The sequence below is a fragment of the Panthera pardus genome, unplaced genomic scaffold (genome assembly GCF_024362965.1).
Source record: "Panthera pardus isolate Hobbes unplaced genomic scaffold, ASM2436296v1 HiC_scaffold_11, whole genome shotgun sequence".
Taxonomy (NCBI): domain Eukaryota; kingdom Metazoa; phylum Chordata; class Mammalia; order Carnivora; family Felidae; genus Panthera; species Panthera pardus.
This window is the reverse complement of record NW_026526666.1, coordinates 5226223-5253406: the sequence shown is the minus strand read 5'-3', so window position 1 is coordinate 5253406 and position 27184 is coordinate 5226223. Positions and strand designations below refer to the sequence as shown.

The 27184-nt window shown below is 40.3% G+C and overlaps 1 long non-coding RNA gene across 2 annotated transcripts; it reads left to right on the top strand.

Moving 5' to 3' along the window:
- Positions 1–3: 3 nt before the first annotated feature.
- Positions 4–18176, top strand: LOC109272158 (uncharacterized). 2 transcript variants are annotated; one of them, XR_008417846.1, is made up of 3 exons: positions 4–338; positions 12679–12778; positions 13283–18176. It is a non-coding gene; the product is annotated as an uncharacterized LOC109272158 (long non-coding RNA). The 2 variants fall into 2 exon arrangements; XR_002082319.2 differs by having other exon boundaries at positions 12679–12835.
- Positions 18177–27184: the final 9008 nt, after the last annotated feature.

The following is a 27184-nucleotide window of genomic DNA, read 5'->3' as shown; positions in this document are numbered from 1 at the left end:
CTTGTGTGACGTCTGCTCAGAGAGCCAGTCCCAGCTACCTTGCTTGCTGCGCATGCGCGCATGTATCCGGGCGTGCCGCGGTGCCGCTGCTTTCGGGACTCGGGTGTTTGCAGAGCAGGTGGGGACAGGAACGCGGTGGGGCTTGGCGTTAGTGTTTCCGCTAGAAACTCTAGTCTTTGTGTAGGCTTCATGGTGGGAGAATTTCCTCCCGGGACAGTAGTAGCAGCGTTTTAGACTGGAAGAAAGCCCATAAATTGCCTTTCGGATCCTAGCCATCCAGAGGCATCTTTTAAGAAGTTTCTCTCGGAATGGGGCCTTCCCAATCCTGTTAGAGCGCAGTAAGTGGTCCTTTGAGACTTAATGTGGCCTCATTAATTCATTCCATCTACAAACGTTTGTTAAACCCTGCCATCTGCTAGGTACCGAAGGTGCAAAGACATCTGTCTTATGCGGCCTGATGAGTAGCAGGTAAATAAACGATGCACTGGTGTGTTATGAAGCAAACACTCAAGATTGCGGAAGAGGGGTAGTTAAGATTGTGGTGCCTGAGCCTGGTCCAGGGAAGGCTTCAGAAGGTGATACTGATAGAAGAAATTGTTTGTGTTTGGGTTAAATTTTGAGAATTAACACAGTGCTCCTGCTTCTGCTAATGCGCTCAAAAAGCTCCCAGATGGTAAAGAACTTATCAGTATAAATATAACAGGAAGAGATTTGTCAGAATTTTATGTGTTTTCTTGTGTTTATCCATTTGAACAAGTACTGACAATTACCACATTTCCATAGGGAGAGGTACGGGATGAATAAGGATGCCTGTACTCTTAAAGCAGCTGAAATCTTAACAGGTTAAAACAAAATGTGTGAATTAGAACCATCCATTACAATCTCTTAATAGTGGTACAAAGTACTGGTGGAAATTCAAGCATAATTGGAGTAATGTAGAAATAAGCAGAGAAGGAATCGGAGGGATAAAAGCAAAAAAAAAAAAAAAAAAAAAAAAAAAACCCGAAGGAAATCAAGACTTATTCTTGTACAAATCAGTTGAAGTTTGCCTTTGTCTCTTAAATTTGAGGTGTGTGCAGTAGTTCCAAATGTGATGACTATTAAATAGGTCAGGGGCTCAGGAGAGAGGTCCAAACTGCAAAAGAGATAGTAGTTGAAAGTAAGGAAGTCTGAGACCACCAGGTAGTCTGTGGAATAGAAGCGGTCAGATGATGGAAAGTAAAAGGACTAGTCAAAACATAATTAAAACCCCCAAAATGTGGTATTACTCAACCCCAGGAAAGACTTTGCTAGTGGAAGTGATGATTGATCATTATAAAGGTATATAGTAGTGGGTCATCTGGGTGGCTCAGTCAGTTAAGTGTTCAGCTCTTGACTTCAGTACAGGTCATGATCTCCCCATTCGTGAGTTCGAGCTCCGCATTAGGCTCTTTGCTGTCAGCACAGAGTCCACTTCAGATCCTCTGTCCCCCTCTCTCTTTGTCCCTTCCTCACTCTCTCTCTCTTAAAAGTAAGTAAACATTTAAAAAAAGTAAACATGCAGTTTTAGAAATGTTTTGTACTTGTATATACAGCAAAGCATTAAAATACAGTTTTTTACAGATATGTTATTAATTAGATTAAATGACCCTAGGAATTAGTAAGATTGGACTTGTGACATCTTCAGCCATCTGGATTGTGTGATAAAGCCTAGCAATAAGATGAGGGTTACAATAGAAAGCTGTCCAAGGCCTGTCCACTTCATCTCCTCAAGCAGTATTTTTAGTCTTTTATCTACAAAAACTTACATGGCTGATAATATTTCCACGGAGATATTTCCAAGGCATACTCCTATTGAAGAAGGTGTATGGGAACACAGTGTAACAACTTCAATATCTGTATTTTTTTAATGTTAATTTATTTTGAGAGGGCACGCAAGCAAGGTGGGGGGGGTCGTATCTGTGTTTTTTAAACAAGTTATTTTCAAACTTAGAAGTAATTGCTTCCCACCACAGAGGTGACCGGTGACTCTTGAGTGTCACTCAGCCAGCCAGGTTGCCCCTTGAGCAAGGACTGTGTTTTATGTTTCTTACATTTCCCCGTGCATCCAGTACACTACCTTGCACAGAGAAGGCACATCTTTTATATCTAAATTTTATTTTGACCAAGTATGTAACTAATTGTCAGAGGTTGGTATGTTTTTAATATCCAGGAGGGACAGCTGATAGCGGAAAAGACACCAGATTTATTTAAAGCAAGTTAGTTTCGTCTGTTGTACTTTTTTTACGTGGCGTTCTGAAATCTTTGGCGTTGGGAAAGGATCATGAAAAAGCTCACCATTGTCTAAGCCCACTGCCTTCTGCTCTTCTAAGAAGTGCAATATATTCAGCCTATTTTAATGAGTATTTTAAATGTTAATCCTGAGTCTTCAGGAAAAGGTATGTTATTCAGCGTACCGTTTAATGAACAATTGTATAATACACTTTTGAAATGTTTCTGTACAAAGTGATTAACATTTTAAAAGTTTGTATACTGCAGGATTAGTTTGGTTACCTGAGAAGTTCACTTCATGGAATATTTCATTGTCCAACAGTGTTGTTTAAATGAAGCATCGCTGTATTTATTGGCAATATTTCACACTGCTCTCATTTGGTAAGCCGAATAACTTTAATAAAATGAGATCTAAATGTTGTACTTAAAGGTTACCTCAAATATACTTAGAATTAAAAATTTGTATAGTCCTGTGCTTATGGCATACACTGTGTGTCTACAGCTGTCCATGCATACTATTTTGGATACTTGTTTAAAATTTGATTTCGCATCAACACTTTTACAGTACGTCCTGGTAATTTTGCTCTTTCCTTAACATTCCCTGCAAATCCCATCTTGCTTGAAACAATAGATTAAAACCAGACTGGCAGTTGGGGAACGCTTTCTATTGCAACCATGTGTGTCAGAAGAAAGGATTAGGTTTCCTTGTCCAAGAACATCAAGGGGAACCTCCACCTCTGCAGACACACCTTTATTCCTCAGTAATGGAGAGTTTATATCTAGTTAGATTTAAATGGGATAAGGAAAGAGTTTAAATCCACTTTCAGCTCTAGTGGTATAATCAGCCCTCAAGTCTCAAAGTATCCAATTTTGTCTCTCTAATTTAATTCTAAGTGTCAGGTTGGTATTAGATGCTGATCAAGGTAATGGAGAGTTGCCCTACACATTTATTCACTTAAAGAAGAATTTTGCAGACTGCAAAGACTAGATGGCATCTATGCTCAAAACTTACTTGAAGCACAATCCATTCACCTCTGGCTTTTCCTTTATATTAAATATGTTTTTCAAATACAGAGGAAGAGATTCCACAGTGAAGGTAAATCTTCCTCTTCATAATTTGGGGTACAGCCATGCTATCTTAGGCTGGACTCATTCTGAGGATCTAAATCAAAGTGAGGCAGAGTCTGCCTTTGAATGAGATCACTTCATCTGAGTGTCATCAAAGTATGCGGGAAACCATAATAATCACAGGGAGACAATTTCTTCCCCTCCCCCCACCTTTGGCTTAATTATCTAGTTCTAGCCCTCATTTCATAGTGATGAAAGTCAACCAAAGATATTAAGTACTTTGACAAAAATCACACAACCAATAAGGTGCAGGATAGACAAGTGCTCTACAGTAACAGACACCACTATAAAGCTGAAGTAGCTGAGGCAGGACTGATGCAAGGGCAAGGTTTCATCTAACGGCACATATTTATGTCATGCTTCCAAGTCAGAGCAACTCAACGGCTAATTTTTAAATTTTTTTTTTTTAACGTTTATTTATTTTTTGAGACAGAGACAGAGCATGAACGGGGGAGGGTCAGAGAGAGGGAGACACAGAATCCGAAACAGGCTCCAGGCTCTGAGCTGTCAGCACAGAGCCCGACGCGGGGCTTGAACTCATGGACCGCGAGATCATGACCTGAGCCGAAGTCGGCCGCTTAACCGACTGAGCCACCCAGGCGCCCCTCAATGGCTAATTTTTAAAGGGTTGATGCGCTCATCTCTCCTCCCCTAACATTAAAAGATGCTGGTTTTTCCTAGTAGCTTTTGGGGAAGTGTACATTATACCATCTTTGTATGAAGATCAGAGTCAGAAGGCCCATCTGGTCTTTGGAAAAAGAGACTTAGAGGTTTAAAGGAGGCATTACTATCACTTTTCCCCCCAGAAGATGCCATCTAGCAAAATTAAGGGAGAGACTTAGTGATGTGAATAGCAAAACAGAATTTTTCTCAGAGCACCTTTTCCTTAAAATTAAGGGCCAAGGCCATAGCTTTTTCCAGATTCAACTTCTTACCTTAAGGACTTAGCTACTCCACAACAATGAAAACATTTGGGAGTGGGAGAAGGTGGGAGGGGTGGAGAGAGTCAAAGCTAGGAAGTGAATGATTTGCAATGCCTCAGTCTTCAGACAAATGACTCCATTGCTTGTAGAGTCCTTAGTGTGGGATCCCAGGAATAGGATATGGGGCTGGTGCAGACCTGGGGATTCCTGTTCATATTTAATAGTTTCTCTCTATACTTTTTTTGTAAATGGCTGTTTCTTTTTTTTTTTCTTTTTTTTAATGAAATTTATTGTCAGATTGGTTTCCATACAACACCCAGTGCTCATCCCAACAGGTGCCCTCAATGCCCATCACCCACTTTCCCCTCCCTCCCACCCCCCATCAACCCTCAGTTTATTCTCAGTTTTTAAGAGTCTCTTATGGTTTGGCTCCCTCCCTCTCTAACTTTTTTCAAATGCTTTCTAAAGTATTTTGAAGATGTTTTCATTTCAGCCTAAATGGCTGTTTCAACATCAGAGTACAAGTCTTCAAAGAAGAGACTTGCCCCCTTGACTGTGGATCCAGAATGGGGCAAATAATTTTCTAGAAATGTAAAAGACAACTTTCAATATTCTCTATCTCCATTGTTCACCCTCAGTCTTAGGAGATGTTCCGTGGAAGAAATGGAGCTTAGAAATTAGCAGATTAAAGTTTTAAAAGAGCATTTTACTTTGTTGTCTCCCTTTGCATGCCATAGCTGCTCCAAATGGTATGGCCCCGAAGACAAGATCTTTATGTTATCTGCACACTCGTTCTGTTTTTATTTTTTTTAATTAAAAAAAAAATTGTTTTTATTTTTGAGACAGAGACAGAGCATGAGCAGGGGAGGGGCAGAGAGAGAGGGAGATACAGAATCCGAAGCAGGCTCCAGGCTCCAGGCTCCGAGTTGTCAGCACAGAGCCCGATGCGGTGCTCGAACTCACAGACTGAGATCATGACCCAAGCTGAAGTTGGACGTTCAACCGACTGAGCCACCCACGCGCCCCTGTATTTTTAAATCACTCCCAGCTACTTCATAATGGGCTCCCCACTTTGGAATTTATGTTTTACAAAAAGAAGTAGGTCTGGACAAAGCTTCCGGGAGTGTCTTTTAGATAGGCTCCTTTCTATTTTGTCTATGTAAGCAAACTCCATTGATCCCTTCGCATACTCTATCTCCGTGGTGTAATGCTAGGAGCTATTAAAGTGAGACACAATGCTTAGATTTTGATCTTTCTAAAAACAACATGAAAAGATCTCTCTGAAACAAGGGACGTGTTAACCTCACTGTCTCAGTCAAATCCCATCTTAACCAGTTAGAGTCTGTTGGACTTTTCCGAAACCCAGTGATGGTTGGAGTCAGCTGTGATTGTCTTCACTTTTTGTCTTTAATAAGTAGAAGTGAGCATGATCTTGGAGAAATTCTGGATGCTAGCCCCATTACTGATCTCAGTGAACTATTTAGCTTTCATGTACCTCTTTTTTCATATCTGTAAAATGAATAAAGGGCTAGGGCTACAAAGAAAATGAAAATGCTAATTCAAAAAGATATGCACCCCTATGTTTATTACAACATTAATTACAATAGCCAAGATATGGAGGCAACCTAAGTGTCCCTTGATGGGTGAATGGATAAAGAAGATGTCTCACACACACACACCCACACACACACACACCCACACACACAGGAATATTATGCAGCTATAAAAAGGATGAGACCGTGCCATCTGAGACAACATGGATGGGTATTATGCTAAGTGAAATAAGTCCGACTGAGAAAAGACAAACATCATGTGATCTCCCCCATGTGGAATCTTAAAAAACAAATGAATAAACACAAAGCAGAATCACACCTATAAATACAGAGTAAAACTGATGGTTACCAGAGGGGAAAAGGGTAGAAGGATGGGCAAAATGGGTGAAGGGGAGTGGGAGATACAGGCTTCCAGCTGTAGCATAAATAAATCAAGGAAATAAAAGGCACAGCATAGGGAATATAGTCAATGATATTATAATAATGTAGCATGGTAATAGATGGTAGCTACACTGGTGAGCATAGAGAAGTTAAGCGTAGTATAGAGAAGTTGAATCACTATGTTGTATACCTGAAACTAATATAACGTGTGTCAAGTGTATTAACAAAAAATGGGGGGAGCTAGATGACATACATTGTAACTCTTGTGATTTTAGGAACTAGTTTCTGTTTTGTCCCAAATTAGATTCATTTAGAGGTACAGAAATAGGTATTACAGTCAGGATCCACATTTCAGAGCACATCCCCTGACCACGTGCCCATGGCAGATACTGACATACAGATATTGAGAATGGGCTGCAAAATTTTCCCAAGACCGCTCCAGGCAGCTACTCTCAACCAAATAAAATGGGCCCTATTCCTTCTGTCTTGGAAGGGTTAGGTTTATGAAAGACGGAATATGCAACTTTTCTCACCCAACTGTGAGCAGGAAATGGCTTTCCACATATCTTCCAAAGTGTAAGTAAGAAGAATATCTTAACCAATTTTCATTCTCTCTAGCTACGTTAGGGCAACCCACTGGGTTCCCAACTGTATTGCTTTCGTTATTTGTCAGAAACACAGTCATTATTTTGTAATTGGCAATCAGTGACTTATGTAACAGCTGCTAACCCAAGAGTTCTACTAGAGGGTTATCAAGCAGGTGCTGTGATTTTAGGAGAGGAAGGTAGCCAGTGTCCACCCACAGCTAGGCAGGTGTGGGGAATGAGGTGTGGGGGGTGGGGCAGCCCTGCCTCTCTCTACACATCCTCTGATCTGATCTTTTGCTTCCTCCCATTTGCTGAACCTCAGGGTGAAGTAACATGATTTATCTGGTCCATAAATGTCAGTTCTCCTCCCCACCCCCCACCACCACTTCCCATTTCCCAGAAGCACAGAACAGCTGCAAAATAGTGACAGTGGATCTTGAAAGTCCAAATGGAAATATTCAGTACAGAGCCACTATCCATTTACAAAGCTAGAAATACAACACTGAAACAATGGTAAAAATCTAAAGCTTATTAGGTTAACTTTCTAACCAGGCATTACATTTGAAGGCAAGACCATGTTTTCACCTCTGACATAGCAGGGTATTTGGGACATCAGAGGAGGGCTCAATAAATATTGGCAGATTGATTAAATGAGCAAATGAGCACATGTGAGGAGGAAGAGGGAGGTGTGCAGTGGGATATTTTAAAGATAGTGCAGGGAATTGGAGGGAAAAATTTTAAGCCTAAAATAAGCCCTGGAAGCATTTTTAAAATCTCTGATATATGCCCGCTTTCTTGTGGTTTGCTCTTTCCACTAAAAAGCAGAATGCATAAAATATTTTGATTAGTTGAGGGTTATTACTTAGGTTCCAACTAATGTTTTATATATAAATCTAAATTACTGCTTTTCCTCCATTCTGCTTCTCTTTCTGTTTGGTCAAATCCCTGTGGGAGGGAGCAACATTCCTGTGGCGGGTAAAATAATTTCTATGGAAATTATTCAAAGTGCAATTTCTGTAAACACTATTGTGAAGATATGATTTATTTCTGGATTCAGTTCTTGTGTTTGCATCATCTCCCTGTTTATCATCAAGCTCTCTGTTTGCCAGCATCTCTTCTTAAGGATCTGTCCATACCAGTTTTGCATCTAAGAAGAGCAACTTCCATCAGCAGGCTTGAAGCACTGGGAAGCAAGAGAGAAGAGCTTATGTTCCAGTAGGCAGTGGGTGTCCTGAGAAGAACACTGGGTTTTATACCCAGTTCTGACTCTGCCACAACTAGCAAAGTGGCGTTGCAAAGTCTTTAGCCTCTCAGCCTGCTTTTTACCTTGAAAAAATGGGAGTGGTTGAACCAGCTGATTCTCAAGGGTCCTTCCAGCCCTTAACTGTATAAGCTTATGATCATGCAGGTGTCTCATTTTTTAACCAAGGATCTCCTGGTACTTGGGTGGATAGGATGAAATATACTCCCATTTGGACAGACGATCCAGCTGGGACTCAATGATCCTTTACCTATTACACTGTTCATGTGTGGAAGACCCAGAAACTGTCTTGGGTAATCTGGTGTTGGAGGAATTGAGCCAAACTGTGACTAACTTGAAGAGCATACTGTCAGTGAGGAAATCACTAGATAGTAAATTCAAAGGAAAGGTAAAATGAAGAGTCTTTAATATCACATGCATCTCCGAGGTGGGGGCCAGTTTGGCAGCTAGTGCCCGGGCAGAGACCTTGGAGGTAGAGGAGATGGGAAACCAGTTAGTCAAAGGTGCCGTTACTTCGTTCACAGTATTTACTCACTCAGAAATCATTTACCACATGCTAACTTCATGCCCATAAAACTAAAGGACTAAAAAGGCAATCTTGAGTCATCATAGTGATACCTCTTAAGTTATCACATCTATCACCTTCTTTTCCTGGCTGTAGTTTACTAGTTCCCACTCTGAAAACTTAGAGAAATTGGGAAACCGGCATTCTTTCCCGACTCCCACCTTCCCATCCTGCCTTCCTTCTTTCCCGTACTTACTGACCACCTACTATTAACCTGGGACTGTCTAAAGTACTGGGATCCACAGAGGATAAAGGCTGGATCCCACCCTGGGGAAGCTGAGTACTGCAGGGAAGATTTCTTGTCAACTTGTTAAAATACAGCAGGATAGGAGCCATTCTTGAGCGTGGACATGGTAGTGTGAACTCAAGTTGCCCATTAAAAAAAATATTCGCAACTAGATAACTCAATATGAGTCCACAGGGTCACTGACAGAACAAGGATGCGCTTCTTAGGGCCTGTCTCCAGGTCAACACACACGGCTCCCACACCAGCCTTAGCTACGCTTGGCGATTACATCGTCACTGTCACTTATCACCTGCATGCCTTGGGCACAGGAGTTCACTCAAAATAGGACTGTGGTTTCTCCTCGAAGAATAACATCCCTTCAGAACCTGTGTTATCCTTTTTATTCTAGAATTGCTTGGGAATCAAGGAGGGAAGGAAAAAGAAGGGGTCTCTAGCTCTGACCTTTATGATGATTGGAAGATCCCACTCCAATCCTGGTGCCACACCTTTCATTACAATAACAAGGTCTCATTTCCTAGAACACTCAGCTTAGCTCTCATAGATTCTTAGACCTTTCCAGTTGTCTGACATTTAATACCATGAGGCAGTGGGGTGCGGTGGGGAGACATATAACATATAAACACCAGACTCTTGAGGGCTTGACATTCTGTTATTTACACATAAGCAAATACCTATGGGGGTCTGTCACAACCCAGGCACCAGGCCAGGTGCTAAGTACACAAAACTGAATAAGATACTCTGTGCGCTTTTCCACATCACAATTTAATGAGGGAAGCTGCAAACAGCAAAAGAATTCCAGGGAAAACATCTTTGTATCAAGAAGGCCTTTTGCTTTCCCTTGAATCACGCTTCAAGGGCAATGGTGGCTCTATTACTTGCTACTTGTACGACCCCGGACAGGCTTCCTAAGGGCCTGGGGCCCAGTTTCCTCATCCTGAGATGAGAGCAGGGGATAACAAGTTCCCCGAGTTCCCTTACAGCTCTGAGGAGAGGACTGAGCAGCTCTTGAAGGAGGTACTGGATGGGATTTTGAATTGGAAAGAGGACCGGGGTGCCCTTAGGAGAGATAACTGCATGAAGGAAGCATGGCCATAGACATGAATAAGGCATACCAAAAGGTGAAATTAAAGCAAATAAGGTATTAATACCTCTGCCTGCTTTCTCCCTTGAACCTTCCAGTCTATTCGTAATTAGCAGCCGGAGCAACACATTAAACTGTATGTCAGATTACAGCCACCCTTCTGCTCAGAACCTCCAGTGGCTTTACATGTCATTTGGGAAAAATCCCAAGTCCTTACCAAGACCTATAAGGCCCAAATGATCTGGATTCTCCTAACCTCCCTTTCTGGCCTCTTTCCTCACTATCACCGCCCCCCCCCCCTTACCTTGCTCTGCCTGGACACACCGGTCTCCTCACAAGTCCTCAACCCTTATTACCATCTAACATATTCTATTTAATGTATTTGCCCCTCCTCTAGAACATAAGCATCATAGGAGCAGAGAATTTCATTTTATTCTGTACCTCTCAAGCCTAGAATGTGGATGGCTAGTAACACACTTGTTGAATGAGTTTCCCCAGTTTACAGGTAAGGAAACTAAGATCCAAAGAAGGAAAGTGAGCAAGGTCCATCTGCCCCTTAGAGGGAGAGTGTGGACTGGTAACAAGGACCCCCTTATAGATAGAAAGATGGGCTTCAGCTCTGCCTACATCCTACTGCCCAGAAATATGGCAGAAGGCACTGGGCAGATGAGATGACATTAAGAATCTTGACATGGGGAGATGATCCTTCTGATTGTTGACTTAACTTCTGACATCCCTTCCTTTGGTCTCTTCAACTCGATTAGATTTACTTGTTTACTCCTTTATGAATTCACTTAACCAACATTCACTGTATATAGTGATATGGTCCCTTTTAGCAAAGGAAAAAGGAGGATATGAAAGGGGAACATTTACATCTTTATGTCGTTTTTTAAAAAAGCAGTGGGATTAAGTGTGTCTGTTATATTTTACTTTAATTTGAGGATTCCCAGTGTTTTTTTTTTTAATTTTAAAAATAGAAACAAATATTTTCTGAGCATAACTCTGAACCAGGCATTATGGCAGAAACTAGAGATAAAAGCAAATTCCTGAACTACACACACTTAGAGCTTAATAGGGGTGACAAGCAAACAGAGGGTTGCTCCACTGAAAGCCAGTGCCACCAGAGAGGAGTGAGGGCTCTGGTGGAGGCCTAGAGTGGGTATCTGACCCTGCCTGGAAGATGGTATTGGTGAGGAGGGGACTGTGAGTAGAGAATCCCAAAACTAACATCTCAGTGGAGTGGTTTGATCATTACCAAGGTTTGGGCCCTTTGGGCTTGCCTGTCCCTGGCCACTGGTGTTTTGCTAAACAGACAGTTGTTCTGTGGATGCCTTTCCCCCCAGGCCAGTGTCTGCCCCCGGTCCCTTCACTCACTGCATCCCACGCCTTGGTATGACACAGCATTTCAGACGTTTCCCAGGAATCTATTGAGAGCCAGTATCCTGCGCAGCTAACGAGGAGTCAAGGCCATGATGAGATAAGGGAGGGACTAATGATGAACACAGACGAAGCCCAGGGGTGAATATGCAAGCTTTCCTCTGCTTTCCCCCAGAGAGGATGCTTGCACACCACTTCCTATAATTCAAACAGTATGTTTCTCCTTAACATCCCATGAAGATGCGGTGGCTATCTATTGTCAAGCCACACGAGACATGTTCTTCTCCCAAGATGGGGTTAGCACCCTTCCTGATGCTCCCATATTTCACAGGGTCTGTCATCCCCTATCCCATCTCCTGACTGTGTTCTCCATGGACACCTCAGATCCTTCTAGAGCAGCAACTAGTCCTGCTTGAGGTTGCATGGGACATGCCCTGCACACAGAGTGTGCTTAATAAATCATTGCTTCATTGAATTGAATGGTATCATACAACGTAGGCACTACTTTGGGCAAAGTTTGAGATATCTGAAGTCAAACTCTCGTTTCGGAAGGCTGGAAAATAGTTTTCAATTTTAACTGATTATTTCTAAGGAAAAAACAAAAAAATGTTCTGGCAGTTCTCAAATAAATACTGGCCAATGACATTTCAGCCTGATTTGATAGGCTGAGCAGGGATACAGGTTGAGTACATAACAAAAACCATGCTTGAGTTGCCCTCTTACTTGTGGTTGTGTATGAGAAAGAGCACCGGATATAGGAGGGAAAAATGCTTTGAAAACTCTAAAGTGGGCTGCAGATGTTAGTTTTGCTCTCACAGAATGGTAGCAGAGACTGCCCATGCGCTCAGTCCCTTGCAGACTGAAGCAGACATCAGTGTTTGGATGGGACTCAGGGATGGTAGGAGGAGTGGTTACTCGCACAGAGCATTCAGCTGTTCTGGGCTTAGCCAGGGCGCAGGTGGCTTTCCATTGCTGGAATTGGTAAGGGATGGTGAGGGAAGTACTTGGGCCTTGCTTTCACTTCATTGGCGATGCAGGTTGCCAGAAATCTTTGAACAATACCACTGTTTGGGCACCTATCTTAGGAAGTCAACTCTTGATTAATTTTTTAAATTCAAATCAAACAAGCGACAGTGACACATCCTGGTGCCATTTCATACCATTCCTGACTCCTCAAGTGGCTGACGCCAGTTGTCTTCTCTGGCAGGGATTGCTAGCCCTGGCTTTGCAACAGTCCAAGGAGCTGCAGTTCTCCAGGGGAATTGCAAAATACTTCTAAATATTCTGAAAATGAAATTAAATATTCATTTCATTTTAATTTACAGATGCCATACTTTTAGAAGATGTCAGTACTGTGGAATGAGATGGCCAACCATCATATATATGCTGCAACTCAGAGATACAGCTGTGAATTCTCAGAATACGGTACTGATGGCCCTGTCGTCCAATGCATCCAATGTCTGATTTTCATCTTGGCCAGCTGTGAGCGTTAACCAAGACTTTTCTCTCTGTGTGCCTGTAAAATTTTGTAGGTCCAGGATGGTTGGATATTATTTCATAAAGCCTTAGTCTAGTGAGTTCTAATAATTCTTGATCTTTCCCAAGGAAATACTGCTCGAGTATTCCCCAATAGCAAAGTAACTAAGCATCCACATTTTCCAACTGTAATGCAGTTTTGGTATGAGAAAAGTATGCCTGGTCTCCGGGATTTAGAAAGTAAACATGGAACAATTAGAATGCGAGTGCCATGGTTGGGGAGGCGGATGTTCTGCACATCTCCATCCAGAGTGCCTCACTTCAAATTTCTTGCCCTTTTCCTTTTTGCTTAAGTGTTTCTTGGTATGTTGCCTGGGAAGTTAGATATGTTATTATAACACAGTGAGGAATTATGTAAGACGAAGCCCAACTTGCTTTTCTTTTTCCTTCCAGTTCTACTATGCCTTAGACAAAACTCAACCATTCTCTTCCATGATGTAGAATGGCTACTGAAAAGGAAGAAGAAAAGAAAGCTTTCAGAGGACAGTGGTAAACAAATGCATTATGATTTACTTAACAGGGAACTGTAAGTTTTTTACGTCCGAGAACATCGAACTTGCTTTTTTAAAATACTTTCTAAAAATTTTCTTTTCTTTTGTTTCTTTTTTTCCCCCCCAGAAGAGCTATAGAGGTGAGTTGTATATTTTTTCTTCTGCTCTTTTTTTTAATTGAAATATAATTAACATACAGTGTTATGTTAGTTTCAGGTGTACAATATAATGATTCAACACTTCTATACATTTCTCAGTGCTTATCATGATACTCTTAATCCCCTTTACCTACTTCACCCACCCCCCTACCCACCTTCCCTATGGCAACCACCAGTTTGTTCTCTGTTTTCAAGAGTCTGTTTTTTGTCTGTCTCTTTTTTTTCTTTATTCCTTTGTTTTGTTTCTTAGATCCCATATATGTGTGAAATCATATGGTATTTTTCTTTCTCTGACTTATTTCACTTAGCATTATACCTTCTACATCTATCCATGTTATAGCAGATGGCAAGATTTCATTCTTTTTTATAGCTGAGTGTGTTCCATTATATTATATGTACACACCACATCTTCTTTATCCATTCATCTATGGATGGACACTTGGGTTGCTTCCATATCTGGGCTACTGTAAATAATGCTACAGTAAACAAAGGAGTGCACATATCTTTTCGAGTTAGTGTTTTCATTTTCTTTGAGTAAATACCTGGTAGCAGAATTATTGGATCATATGGCATTTATATTTTTAATTTTTTGATGAACCTCCATATTGTTTTCCACAGTAGCTATACCAATTTGCATCCCTACCAACAGTGTGTGAGGGTTCCTTTTTCTCCACATCCTCACTAACACTTGTTTCTTGTGTTTTGATTTTTAGTCGTTCTAACAAGTGTGAGGTGATAGATAGCTCATTGTAGTTTTAGTTTGCATTTCCCTGATGATGAATTCTGTTGAGCATCTTTTCATGTATCTGTTGGCCATCTGTATGTCTTTGGAAAAATGTCTATTCAGGTCCTATGCCCCTTTTTAATTGGATTATTTGTTTTTTGGTGTTGAGTTGTAGGAGTTCTTTATATATTTTGGATACTAACCTCTTTTTGGATATATCATTTGCAAATATCTTTTACCATTCAATAGGTTGCCTTTTTGTTTTGTGGATCATTTCCTTTGCTGTGCAGAAGTTTTTTGTCTTGGTCTAGTCCAAGTAGCTTAATTTTGTTTTTGTTTCCTTTGCCTATGGAGACATATCTAGAAAAATGCGTCTATGCCTGATGTCATAGAAATTACAGCCTATTTTTTCTTCCACGAGTTTTATGGTTTCAGTCTCACATTTAGGTCTTTAATCCACTTTAAGTTTATTTTTGTGTATAGTGTAAGAAAGTGGTCCCATTTCATTCTTTTGCATGTGGCTGTCCAGTTTCCCCAGCACCATTTGTTGATGAGAATATCTTTTCAACATTGAATATTCTTGCTTCTTTGGTTGTGGATTAATTGACCATATAAGTGTTGGTTCATTTCTGGGCTGTCTATTCTGTTCCACCCATCTATGTATATATTTTTGATCCAGTACCATTTTAAAAAGAATACTTGGATATGGTAACAAAAAAAAAATCAAACTGTAAAGAAAAGTACCAAACAAGAAGTAAATGTTCTGTTCTCCAATATCCTACCCCGACTGCTGAACCCACTGACGTAAGAAACACTGTTAGCCATTTGTTTTACATCCCTCCTGAAGACAGCTATGCATATTACAAAGATGTCACAGACAACCACATGCTTTCTTTCTGTACAGGTTCTACAACTGGATTTTTTCCCTTCTTGTGTCTTAAACATCCTTACATATCGGTAAACATCTATATTTCAGTTTAAAAGATAATTACGAGCTTCAGAGTATTCCACTGAGTGAAAATACCATTAACTGTTTATACAGTCTCTTTCTGGTCCACATTTGAATTGTTTTTAGATCATTACTATTGCAAACAATACTCTACTGAACGCCTTTGTAAATATATACTTGTGCACAAGAGAAAATATATCTGCAGGGTAAACTTCTAAAAGTGGAATGACTAGTTCTGAGCTTACACATATTTACATATTGATAATTACCTCCTAATTTAGACCCCAACTTGTTAACCAGTGTAAACACTCAGCAGCAATGCATGCGAGTATGTTTCCCAACTGCTCCCATCGCTGGAAATTTGTTACCTCTGGGGTTCAGGGGAAGACTTTTACTTTTTGTTTTCATAGACGTCTGTACTATATAGACATGACATAATGATGATGTTCCTTTTTGTAATTAAAAAAGATGAAAGAGATTAAGAACACTTGTTTGTAACTGTTTGAGGAATAAGATTCTACTTGCAAAGCAGAGCCCAGAATATGAGACCATTCATCAAAATAAGACCACAGAAGGGGACAGTCAGAGACAGAGCTCTGATAAGGGCAGGCTTACAGAGGGGAAAGGGCTATGCCTTACCAGCTACCTACTGGGGAGCACCGGGGGAGGTAACCCTGTGCTAACAAGATGCAGCAGGCTAGAGATAGTTATAAATCTCTTACAGTGTTACTATCTCCCCACCCCCCATGAGATCGGGATGAGCCCTAGAATGAGAATTGATTTTTACAGGATACACTTACAAAGCAAGGAACAGTGGTCAAGCACTGCACTTAGTCCTCCTCTCTTGTACCCAAAGGACAATACAGTCTGCACTACTCCCTTTAAATTCTGCTAGACTAGAGTGCGCTCAATTCCTCTTTTTCTCACACAGACTGGAAAACTTGGATCTATGCCCACATGTACACATTTTCTTTAGTATCCCACCCTCAGAATCATTACCGTAGAGAAGTGTTTCTGGGCAGGAATTCTTTGCAAAACAATATCCAGATTGGAGGGGAAAAAATCTGAGTCACAAGGGTTTAAAGTCCTGTCTGGTCTGCTACAAGAGATGTTTCTGTAACGTCTGGTATCTTATATGCAATAGGCAAATAGGAAAATAATGTCAGTAAAACATGGAATTTGTGGAACTCAAGCATGACTATCCTGGGCAAGGACAGCGGGAATGACAGGAATGAAATTATAACCTTCCGTATGGAAGGAAAAACCTTTAGTGTGTCTGCTGCTAAGCAGTAGTTCTTTCCATCGTATTTTAAGGAATTTAAAAAGAAGTGCTTAATTGCTAATGGTAGTGCAAAATTGGGCAAGCCCAATGAAATGGAATTTGACAATTCTAGCATTTACCCTTGCTTATGGGCTGAATTGTGTCCCCTCCCAAATTCGTATGTTGACGTCTTCACGCTCAGTACTTCAAAATGCAATGGTGTTTACAGACAGGACCTTTAAAGAGGTAATTAAGGCAAGATTGGGTTGTATGGGTGCATCCTAACCCGATGTGACTGGTGTCCTTATTAGAAGGGAGATTTAGACATGGACATTACACAGTAAGAGGAAAGACCATGTGAGCACACAGCAAGCAGGTGGCTATCTGCAAGCCAAAGAGAGAGGCCTCAGGAGAAACCAAATTTGCCAACACCGTGATTTGGGATCTCTAGTCTTTAAAACTGGGAAAAAAATAAATTTCTGCAGTTTAAGCTACCCAATCTATAGTATTTTGTTATGGCAGCCCTAGCAAACTAATAATTCTTGGACACATAAAAAGGAAACAACATAATGAAAATTATTCATTGTGATAATATTTATGATAGCAACAAAAATGGAAAGAACCTAATTTCCTTCCACTGGAGACTAGTCAACTATGGCATATGCACACAATGGGGTATGATGCAGCCATAAAAGACAGTGAGGAAGACTCTGTGACCTGATACGAAGTGATTTCCAGGATATGCTCTTATGTGAAAAACAGCAAGTACAACAGAGTGTATGTAACATACTAGTTTTTGTTGTTAGAAAGAAGGAAAATAAAAATATTTTTACAAAAAATAAACACAGGAAGGATAGATCCAAAACGATAGGCTACCCACCGTTAACCTAATGTAAGGTAAGGGGTAGGTAATGAGCTAGATTAAATAGGGATGGGGGTGCAGTATCCCTGGGCGGATCTTTGTATTTAGTTTGAATTTTTTAGTTATGTAAATGTGCTGCACATTAAAAAATAAATTAAACTGAAAAGACTGAAAGAAGCAAACCCTGAAATCAAAATAACTAGAAAAAAAAGTAAACCTAATCATTTATCAAATTGGTAACATGGCCATGCAGGTTAACAGAATTAAAGTAACTTTTGGACACAGTAATCTGAATGAGAGACAGCCTAAGGATCAAAAGATCAGCAGCAAACCTTGGAACTTAGTAGGTTTGCTGTTAGGATTGGTATTAGAGTACTGAAATTACCGTATTTGTATTGTGGGATAGAGCAAAAGAAAAAATCGTGTTGAGGGAGTTAGGAACTCGGGTCCTTCCTGTTTAGAATATATACACAGTGGGGAAAGGTGAGGGAGAACCCTGAAATTGGAGGGCGCCATGATGAATTCTGTGTCAGTAGCAGTGGGCACACCTAGAAATTAGGTCTTGGTTTCTAAATATGATTCTTTACTCTCTTAAACAACAAGGCCCCCTGGGCAGATGGCCAATTCTAAGTTTGGAGCAGGGGAAGCGCAAGATGAGCCCAAAATATATAGTACCAGAAATCCAGGACGTGTTCAAAGACTACAAAAGACATGTCTAGGGGCTGCTGGGTGGCTCAGTAGGTTACGCATCAGACTTCAGCTCAGGTCATGATCTCTGACAGTTCGGAGCCTGGAGCCTGCTTTGGATTCTGTGTCCCCCTCTCCCTCTGCCCCTCCCTCCTCCCCCACTCATGCTCTGTCTCTCTCTCTGTCTCAAAAATGAATAAACATTAAAAAAAAAAGACATGTCTAAAGGACACAGGAGCAGTCCTGAGGGGCTGACATTAAAAGTCCCTATGTCCATAGTGATACTAAAACAAAACAAAACAAAAAACAAAAGCAAGGGGAGGGAGGAAAGCTCTTCTTTACAGAAGAATACCAACTAATATATATATAGAAGGGATGATAAAATTTACAAGTTTACCATTTGCAACCAGCAATACAATAATTGGTTCAGGTAAAGATCATCAGTAGTGGCTAGACTTACTGTGGGGATCATTTCACTGTATATACGTGTGTTGAATCATTATGTTGTACACCTGAAACTCATATGTTATATGTCAATTATATCTCAGTTTAAAAATAGAAGACCCCCCCCCAAAAAAAGATTGTCAATAGTGAACGGTTATTGGAAAGCACAGTAGTCATAAATCTCAAAATATCACATCACAGATGGCTTATTCATTACAAAGAGAAAAGATATCTTTACAATGAAGAGAGTCAGCAGATGGCACTTAACCAGGTGATTAAACTTTGCACCAATGGGCAAATGACATTAGGTGTAGCTACTGTGATACAACGGAAAGTGTATACCACCACTTATGTAGCATATTTGTCAAAAATATTTAACCTGCATCAAAACGTGAGGAATCAAGGGGCACCTGGGGTGGCTCAGGCAGTTAAGCGTCCGACCCTTGACTTTGGCTCAGGTCATGATCTCACAGTTTGTGCGTTTGAGCCCCGCATCGGGTTCTGTGCTGACAGTGTGGAGCCTGCTTGGGATTCTCTCTTTCTTCCTCCCTCTCTCTGCCCCTCCCCTGCTCGTGTACACGTTCTCTCTCTCTCTCTCTCTCTCTCAAAAAGACAAGACAAATCAAAAAACCTTGAGGAAGCAATAAGAGCATCCAGATTATTGAACATCCTTCAAGACTATTGGCATGGGCTTTTGATAAATGTCATAAAATGACATTTTGAAAAATGTCATAAAATGACATTTTGAAAAATGTCATAAAAGTGTTTAAAGACTTGAGAGAGGGGGACTGGTTGAGATTATAGTAAAGAGACATGGAATCTTAAATATAATCATAATCCTTGGTTTGATCCTGGATTGAAAAAGATACAAGAAAAGGATATTATTGGGTCAACTGAGAAAATCTGAATATGGATTGTATATTAGGTATCAGTGTTTACTGGTGTGATAACAGTAACATGGAAAGAGTATAATCGTTCGGTGTTTCAGACACATGCTGAAGTACTCAGGGCTGAAATGTCACGATACCTGTAAGTTACATCAAATCGTTCAGCAAATAAATAGTTTCTTGTAGTCTTGTAATTTTAAGTTTCACATTTTGACGTGTAGTCTATATTGAGTTAATTTCCAGTTATGGATCAAAGTTCACTTCTCTGCATATGAGTGTAAAATTGTGCCGGCACTGTTTATGGAAAGACTATCTTTTCTGTACTTAATTGCCTTTGCATCTTTGTCAAAAATCCATGGACCACACAGGTGTGGGTCTACCTGTGGCCTCTCAAATATATTGTCTACTTATTTTCCTTGATGACTATGGCTTTACAGTATGCCTTGAAGTCAGGTAGTGTAAGTTCTCCAGTTTTGTCTGCCTTTTCAACGTGTTTTAAGTGTTCTAGAGCCTTGTCATTTTCGTATCAGTTTTCAAATCATCTTGTCAAATTCTACAAAAACAAAAAACAAAAAACCACTGTGGGTATTCTGAGAGGGAAAGCATTGAATCTGTATATCAGTTTGGAGAGAACTGACATGGTGACGACATCAGATCTTCTGATTCATGAATGTAGTGTAATGCTCCAATTACTTAGGTCTTTTAAAATTTCTCTCAGCAACATTTCGTAGTTTGTGGTATACAAATATTGAACATCTTTTGTCAGATTTATCCCTATTTCATATTTTTGATGCTATTGTAAGTGGGATTTAAAAATTCTCATTGTTACTGGTATATAGAAATGCAATTATATTTTGTATCTTGAACTTATGTCTTGCAAGCTTGCTGAGCTCACTGATTAGTTCTAGTAGCTTGTTTTAGTTTCCCTAGGATTTTCTACACAGACAATGTCATCCATGCATGAAGACAGTGTTACTTCTTTCTTCCCAATTGGACATCATTTATTTTTTTTTCTTCCTCCTGTGCTGGCCAGAACCTCCAGGATAATGTTCAGTAGAAGTAGTAGAACAGACATCTTTGGCTTATTCCTGATTTTGGAGGAAAACCATTTAGTCTTTCACCATTAAGTATGATATCAGCTGTAGGTTTCTTTGTAGACGCTACTTATGAAGGTGAGAAATTTTCTTCTATTCTGAGTTTGCTGAGACTTTTTTCAAAAATCAGCACTGGATATTAGAATTTGTCGAATGTTTTTTCCTCTATTGAGATGATCACAGGTAGGTCATCTTTTAGTTTAGGCTTGTTTTCTGTGAGTACTTTAAGGGTGTCCTACACTAGCTTCTCACCTGAAGAACACCTGAAAAAACTCTTGTGTATCCTTATTGTTATTTTTCTGTGTGTAAAACATCATCTGTCTCAGCCTTCTTTTAAGATTTTCCCTTTATCACTAGTTTTAAGTAATTTGATTATGATGCACCTTTGGTTTGTTTTCTTCATATTTCTTGTGCTTGAAATCCATTCGGTTTCTTAGAACTATGAGTTTATACCAAGTTTGAAAATAACTCAGCCATTCATTTTTCAAATATTCTGTGTCCGCCCCCTCCTGCCTTGCCTTTCACGGCTCCCAGTTTCACACGTGTTTGGCCACTTGAAGTTGTCCCATGGTTCAACAACACTTTATTTCTTCCTTGTTCTTCTTTTTGTTAATCTCTGTGCTTCAGTTTGCATAGTTTCTATTTCTGCGCCTCTAAATTCACTCATCTTTCCTTCCAGGATGTCTCTTCTGCTGTTCTCCCCATCCAGTGTATTTTGCATTTCAGACATTTTTGTTGACCCCTGTAGAAGTTCAATTTAAAAACCATCTTTCGTATCTTGGGGTGCCTAGGTGGCTTGGTCAGTTAAATGTCCAGCTTCAGTTCAGGTCGTGATCTCACGGTTCATGAGTTCAAGCCCCGCGTTGGACTCTGTGCTGACAGCTCAGAGACTGGAGCCTGCTTCAGATTCTGTGTCTCCCTCTTTCTCTGCCCCTCCCCTGCTCTCTCTCTCTCTCTCAAAAATAAATAAACATTAAAAAAAATTTTAAACAATCTTTCATATCTTTAATATGTTTGATATTTCTACTTATTTTTTGAGCATGTGGAATACACATATCATAGCCGTTTTATTGTCCTTATTTAGTAATGCTATCATCTAGGTCATTTTTGGTATTTTAAAAAATTTTTTAATTTCCTCCTTATTATAGGTTTTATTTTTCTGATTCTTAGCTTGCTTGGTCAAATTTTTAATTAGATTCCCAACTTTATGAATTTTATCTTATGAGATGTTGGCTATTTTTATATTCTTAGAAGTGTTATAAAATTTTATTCTGGAATATGGTTAAAATATTTGGAAGCAGTTTGATACCTTTGGGTCTTGCTTTTAAGCTGTGTTTGGTGGGACCAGAATTTAGCCTAGGGTTTGTTTTTCCCCACTGCTGAGGTCGGAACTTTCTTTTTCCTAATCTCAGCCTCATGAATCATGAGGTTTTCTACTCTGGATGATGGGAATGGCCTCTGTCCTGGCTCTGTATGAACCCTGGGACAGTTTGTTCTTATCCTGTAAGATGATTTGTTCTCTGGCCTCAGGTAGATTTCCCCGCTCACATGCTTGATAAGCCGTGGACTGAAATCTTGAAGGGGACCCTCTGTGGATCTCAGATCTCTCTCTGTACAATTTTCTCGTCTCCGGTCCTCTACGATGAGAACTCCAGCCACGTTGACTTACCTGGACTCACAGCTCTATCTCTTCAGGCCAGTGTTTGTTTTCCATCACTCAGAGACCATTGGCCTTCATTGCTTGTTTCCACTAATCTTGAGAGTTATTGTTTCATGTATTTGCCCAGGCATTTATTTTTGGCAGATCTAGTCCCTGATACTCCATCTTGGTCAGAAGCAGAAGTCACATGTTATTGTTTTAATGCATTTTAAAATTTCCCCTGAGGCAGCCTCCAGCTGATCTGCTTTCCTGGGCTTATCTTCCATGTCATAATTACTGTTTTGGTTAGTGCTCTGGTTACAAAGCTGAAGATGTTGGCTTTTTTTTTTTTTTTCTTCCCATTTCCCTTTCATTTGAACATGCAGCTTATGGTATGTATTGTTTCTGAGGAGTTTGTATATGGTGGTATAGTAGTTACAACCTGCACAATTTTAGACCCATCATAGCATGGGTCAAAACCTATGCTATGATTGGCATATATTTTAAGCAAAAGCAGAGACTACATAAAGACATATTTTTACTAACATTTTCAAAAATGAAACTAAATGGTCAGATCTTTGAGGGTAGGTTTCATTTTGTGTGAATCATTGTATTTTCCTTTCCCATAGTGCCCAGCACATTGATCCTCAAGACCATTTGTTGATTTATGGGTTGTCCAGGAATATATTATTTTAATTCTCATGATTATGACTAGCTATCATATATTAACTGTCTACTGTAAATTAGGTACTCTACCAGGCACTTTATACAATATCTAATTCAGCCTTCACTATTGCTCTATGATACAGAGATTCTTGTCCCTCTTTATAGACAGGGAACTCAAGGAAGATTTAGTTTGCTCGAGTTCCCACGGCTAGTAACTGATACTATTGAGATTCTAAACCGAGGTCTGTCTGATTCCAAAGCCCAAACTCATTGCACTGCTTTGTCCTCTGGTTCATGACACATGACAAAGCTGTGGTTCTTTTCTCCGCTAGGAACTCTCTTATTTTCTTTCATTCTCTTAAAGAAGGGACTTTTTAAAAAGCCACTTTAGGACAGGACAGTCCAATGTACAGCGGAATTGGTTGAGTAAGCATGCACCTTGAGTTTTCTGAATTTCTGCATCAGGTTTGAGTCCAGGAATAGATTATGTTCAATAAACTAAAAATATGCCTGAATCCCTGTTTCCTTTTAAAATAACTTTACGGTTTCTGCCAATAGAGATACACTTACTCCTCAAGCATACTCCAGTTCTTTCAGTCATGAAAGGAAATGTTGCTCACTCGGAGACTCTTTTCAGGGCTATGCAAGGACTTCTCTTAGGAAGGGCCTAACCTCGATGAAAAATGGAGTTTTGATCTCAAATAGTTTTCTTAATAATGTTGTGGTATGAGCATGGTCCCTGAAAGGGGGAGGATAAAATTATATTGACCTCACAATGGTGCATTTTATGGGCTCCCACATGTTGCCCCTCCACAACCAGGAAGCTAGATTTCATATAACTTGGGGGTTGGGGTTGAGCCTGCAGGGGCCATAAGCAGGGGCCCGTCAGTGGAGGAAGTCAAGGAACATGAGACCAGATTGTCCTCACCAGGGGAAAAGAAGCCCGAATTCATGGACAGGGCCCAAAGTTTATCTGAACTGCCTTCCATTTCAGTCAGGGTTTAGCATCAGGTCACTGGTGCCTATCACTGTGGCAACCAGGGGTTATTTTTATTAAGCACTTTGTGTTTGCCTAAGAGCTTTAAGTCATTAATCATCTAACTCTTGTTCCCCATGAGACTTTTGTGAAGCAAATGGGCAAGAAATAACACAATTCTTATTTCACAGATAGAGAAACTGAAGCATTTTTGTTCGCCGCTATTACCCACTGAAAGAGTTAAAGCTGTGCATTAGAATTTGGGAGAACCAGGCCAGGCTGCTGATGAGCTTTTGTTTCACCACAGAAGCGAGGTTTTCTGTTTTTACACAAAATGAACTTGCATAGTTTTCATTTTGGAAGCAACACGATCGATACTGAGGTGTACTGAAGGACAAAAACAGACTTCACTTCCTTTCACATAGTATGAACGTTTGACGGAGTTCCCACAAAAATTTTGGAATCCAAATACGCATTTAAGTTTAAGTAGTAAAGATTGTAAGGCATTGCTAATCTCGAGTTTTCTAATAGGAAAGAGAACATAAGCAAACGCCTCCAGTGTGGTTGTGAAGAGCCAATAGTAAGTTATAGCTTGAAAGGATGGTGTGGGGATTTTGCTGCCTGCCATTAATGTGGTGGGCTTCTTGGAAGAGGTGTGTTTTGAATTTTAATTTAAAAAGCAAGGTTTCAGAGATGGTGTGTCCTTCCACTCAGATGAATTGAAATATCTTTCCTGTTTCTTTCTATGGAGTGTAAGCACCACAAAAAATTTGTCAAATATCACAAGAAGAAGGAATTGACCAAGAGGTCCGTGGGGCACATTTCAGAGTAATGGAGAGGAAATGAAGAAAAGTTTTCTGACAGTGAGGTCTTTCAGATCTATTAACAAGGAGGTAGTTCAGGGGACAGATGGGTTAGGGTGGTAGAGGGAAAGGTGTCAGCAGAAGCCTTGTAAACTAGACTAGATAAAGCACAGAAAGATTACTTAAGGACTCAGCATGCCCTCTGGTGGGGCTAGTGAACACAGTTAGGCCAAGACAAACCTACTCCCTTTGGCATAAGACAGACTCTGGATTCAAATCCACATAGAAACCATGGCTAAAAGTCTGAGGTTCCTCTTTTTTAAAACTTTTAAAACAAGTCCTACCTTGTAAGTTGATGAGTGAAATAATAAAAAAAAAAATCGCTAAATATTTACATGGTGTGTGGCACCAAAAGCAAAGTTGGGTCATATTGGGTCTAAAGCTTAGACAATATTGGAGGCCATCTTTAAGAAAAAGAACACACACACACACACACACACACACACACACACAAAGAAAATACACAATTCTGGTTTATAAAATTATATAGTAAAGCAAATAATTCGAATGAGAAAAGAAATAACAAATCACTTAAAAAAACCACCAAACTGACAATAACCACAAACATCACAAAATCCAGGAAAACAACATGATGTTTAAATTTATTAACTACCTACAATACCTGTTTGGTGTGTTTTATGTGTATGTGTACACATGCACAATATACATATGTGCTGTATATTCTGATGGCCTCTTCATTTGACAAAAATTCTGGAAAATATACAGAGAACGAGAGCGTATTTTCACTTTCCTCTAGTATGATTTGTCAAAATCTGTTTTTTATTATCAATAGTTTAGAAACAATTTTTTCAGTATCACGACTTGCTTGTAATGTCACACACAATTTTACAATTGTTGTCAAATTTGGGAAAAGTTCTAACAAGGTTTTTCACGAAAGAGTTAAGATTTAGGTAAGTCTTTCATGGACTAGCTTCTGACTCTGTACATGTCAATTCTTGCTTTCCTCCTCTGTCCTCCTAATCTCAGGGCTGGGCATTGTAGAATGCAGTCACATCCTAGCATGATATATACCATGATACTCCAGCTCACTGAGTGAACAGCGGATAAGAGAGTTGAAATCCATTCCTACAACCCAGTGGCTAGCATCACCTATACACAAAAGTGATGTGAGCTACACAATACATCGCATGGCACTCAAGCTAAATGTATCTTCAACTCAACTCCAAAAGCCAGCCTACACAAAGGGAGAAGTGGCAGTGGGCAATTCAGTCACCAGTTAATGAATTAATGTTAAATGCTTTAATTTTGTAAACTTTACAAAAACATATAACCATACCCACACATTGATAGAACTCCTACCAGGGCCTTGGAGGGGGCTCATGCCATTAGCTTCATGGTCAACCACCTCTATGTGTCATATGGGCATGCCAGACAATTCTGTCCCCCATATTGGCAAGTATTACTCAACGTGAGCAAAATAATGGTAGGGATTTGGGGTTACAAATTCAGGAGACTCTGGAAGGCAACAGCTTGTCCAAACACAGAGATGAGATATGTCTCCTTCAGCAACGGTGAGTCTAAATTAAACTGAGTCTTGAGGATGTGATGATGGCATATCAGAAGGAAACTCTTTGTTCCTTCTGTTTTTTCTGGGTGCTTTCCCCCAATGTCAGCCGGTTACACTTGAGTGTACAACTCCTCTTTGAAAGTACTGTGATTTACCTGACTCTGAACATATGCATCTTTCAGAAAATCCCTTCTGGGAGCACCATGATCCCCAGGGAGCACTATGATACCTGGAGGCGGTAGAGGTAAGCTAGTAAGTTTGTCAAACCTGCTTCAGGGACACTCCATGTGGTCCTGGGCTGAGATATTTTTGAAGCTGGTGCAAGCAGCAGTGGGGAAATGGGGGCCTAGTGGTATGGTGGTCATTCCAGAAATGTAACCCCTCAGAAACGTGCTACCCAGCCTCTTATAAGAAGGGTAAAACAAATAAAGCTGCTGCCTATTTGGAACATACGCTGGCTCCTTCCACATCTGCAGGACATTTAGCTCCTTGCATCTGGTAATGTTTGTGCAAATATAATTCCATATTCACTAATAATTCCTGGGGCTAAAGGCCCCCCCCTCGGGTAACCTTGTTAATATTCTCTCAAGGCCTGGTGTGAACGCCTCATAGCATTTTGATTAGAATTCAATCTTGTGTTTTTTTCCCTCTCTGTCTCTTTCTCCCTCTCTCCTCTCATGCTTTTCTGGCCCCCGGTTTCCTGGCCACCCACATCAGGAGACATTCTCCCTCCCTTCCACTCTCCATTCTCAGTTTCAAGGAATTTCCTTGTGTCAAAGGCAAAGTGTGATTGACATATTTTCCCCCTCTTAAGAGCAGTCATCTCGGTGTTTGATTTAACCATCTCCTTATGGGGCTCGTACAATCATTACCTGGGTGAAAAAGAGACCTCCTGCTCACCCTCACGCTCAGACCCACGTAGCTCAGTATTTTTGTAGACTTTTAAATTGCTGCTCTCCTTCCTCTTTTTTTCTACCCTTTTCTTTCTTTTTGGTTGGCACTACCAAATGACTCCCTGGTGTGTTGTACCCTGAGCCGTAAGGGTTTTAGTTATCCGCCAACAGGT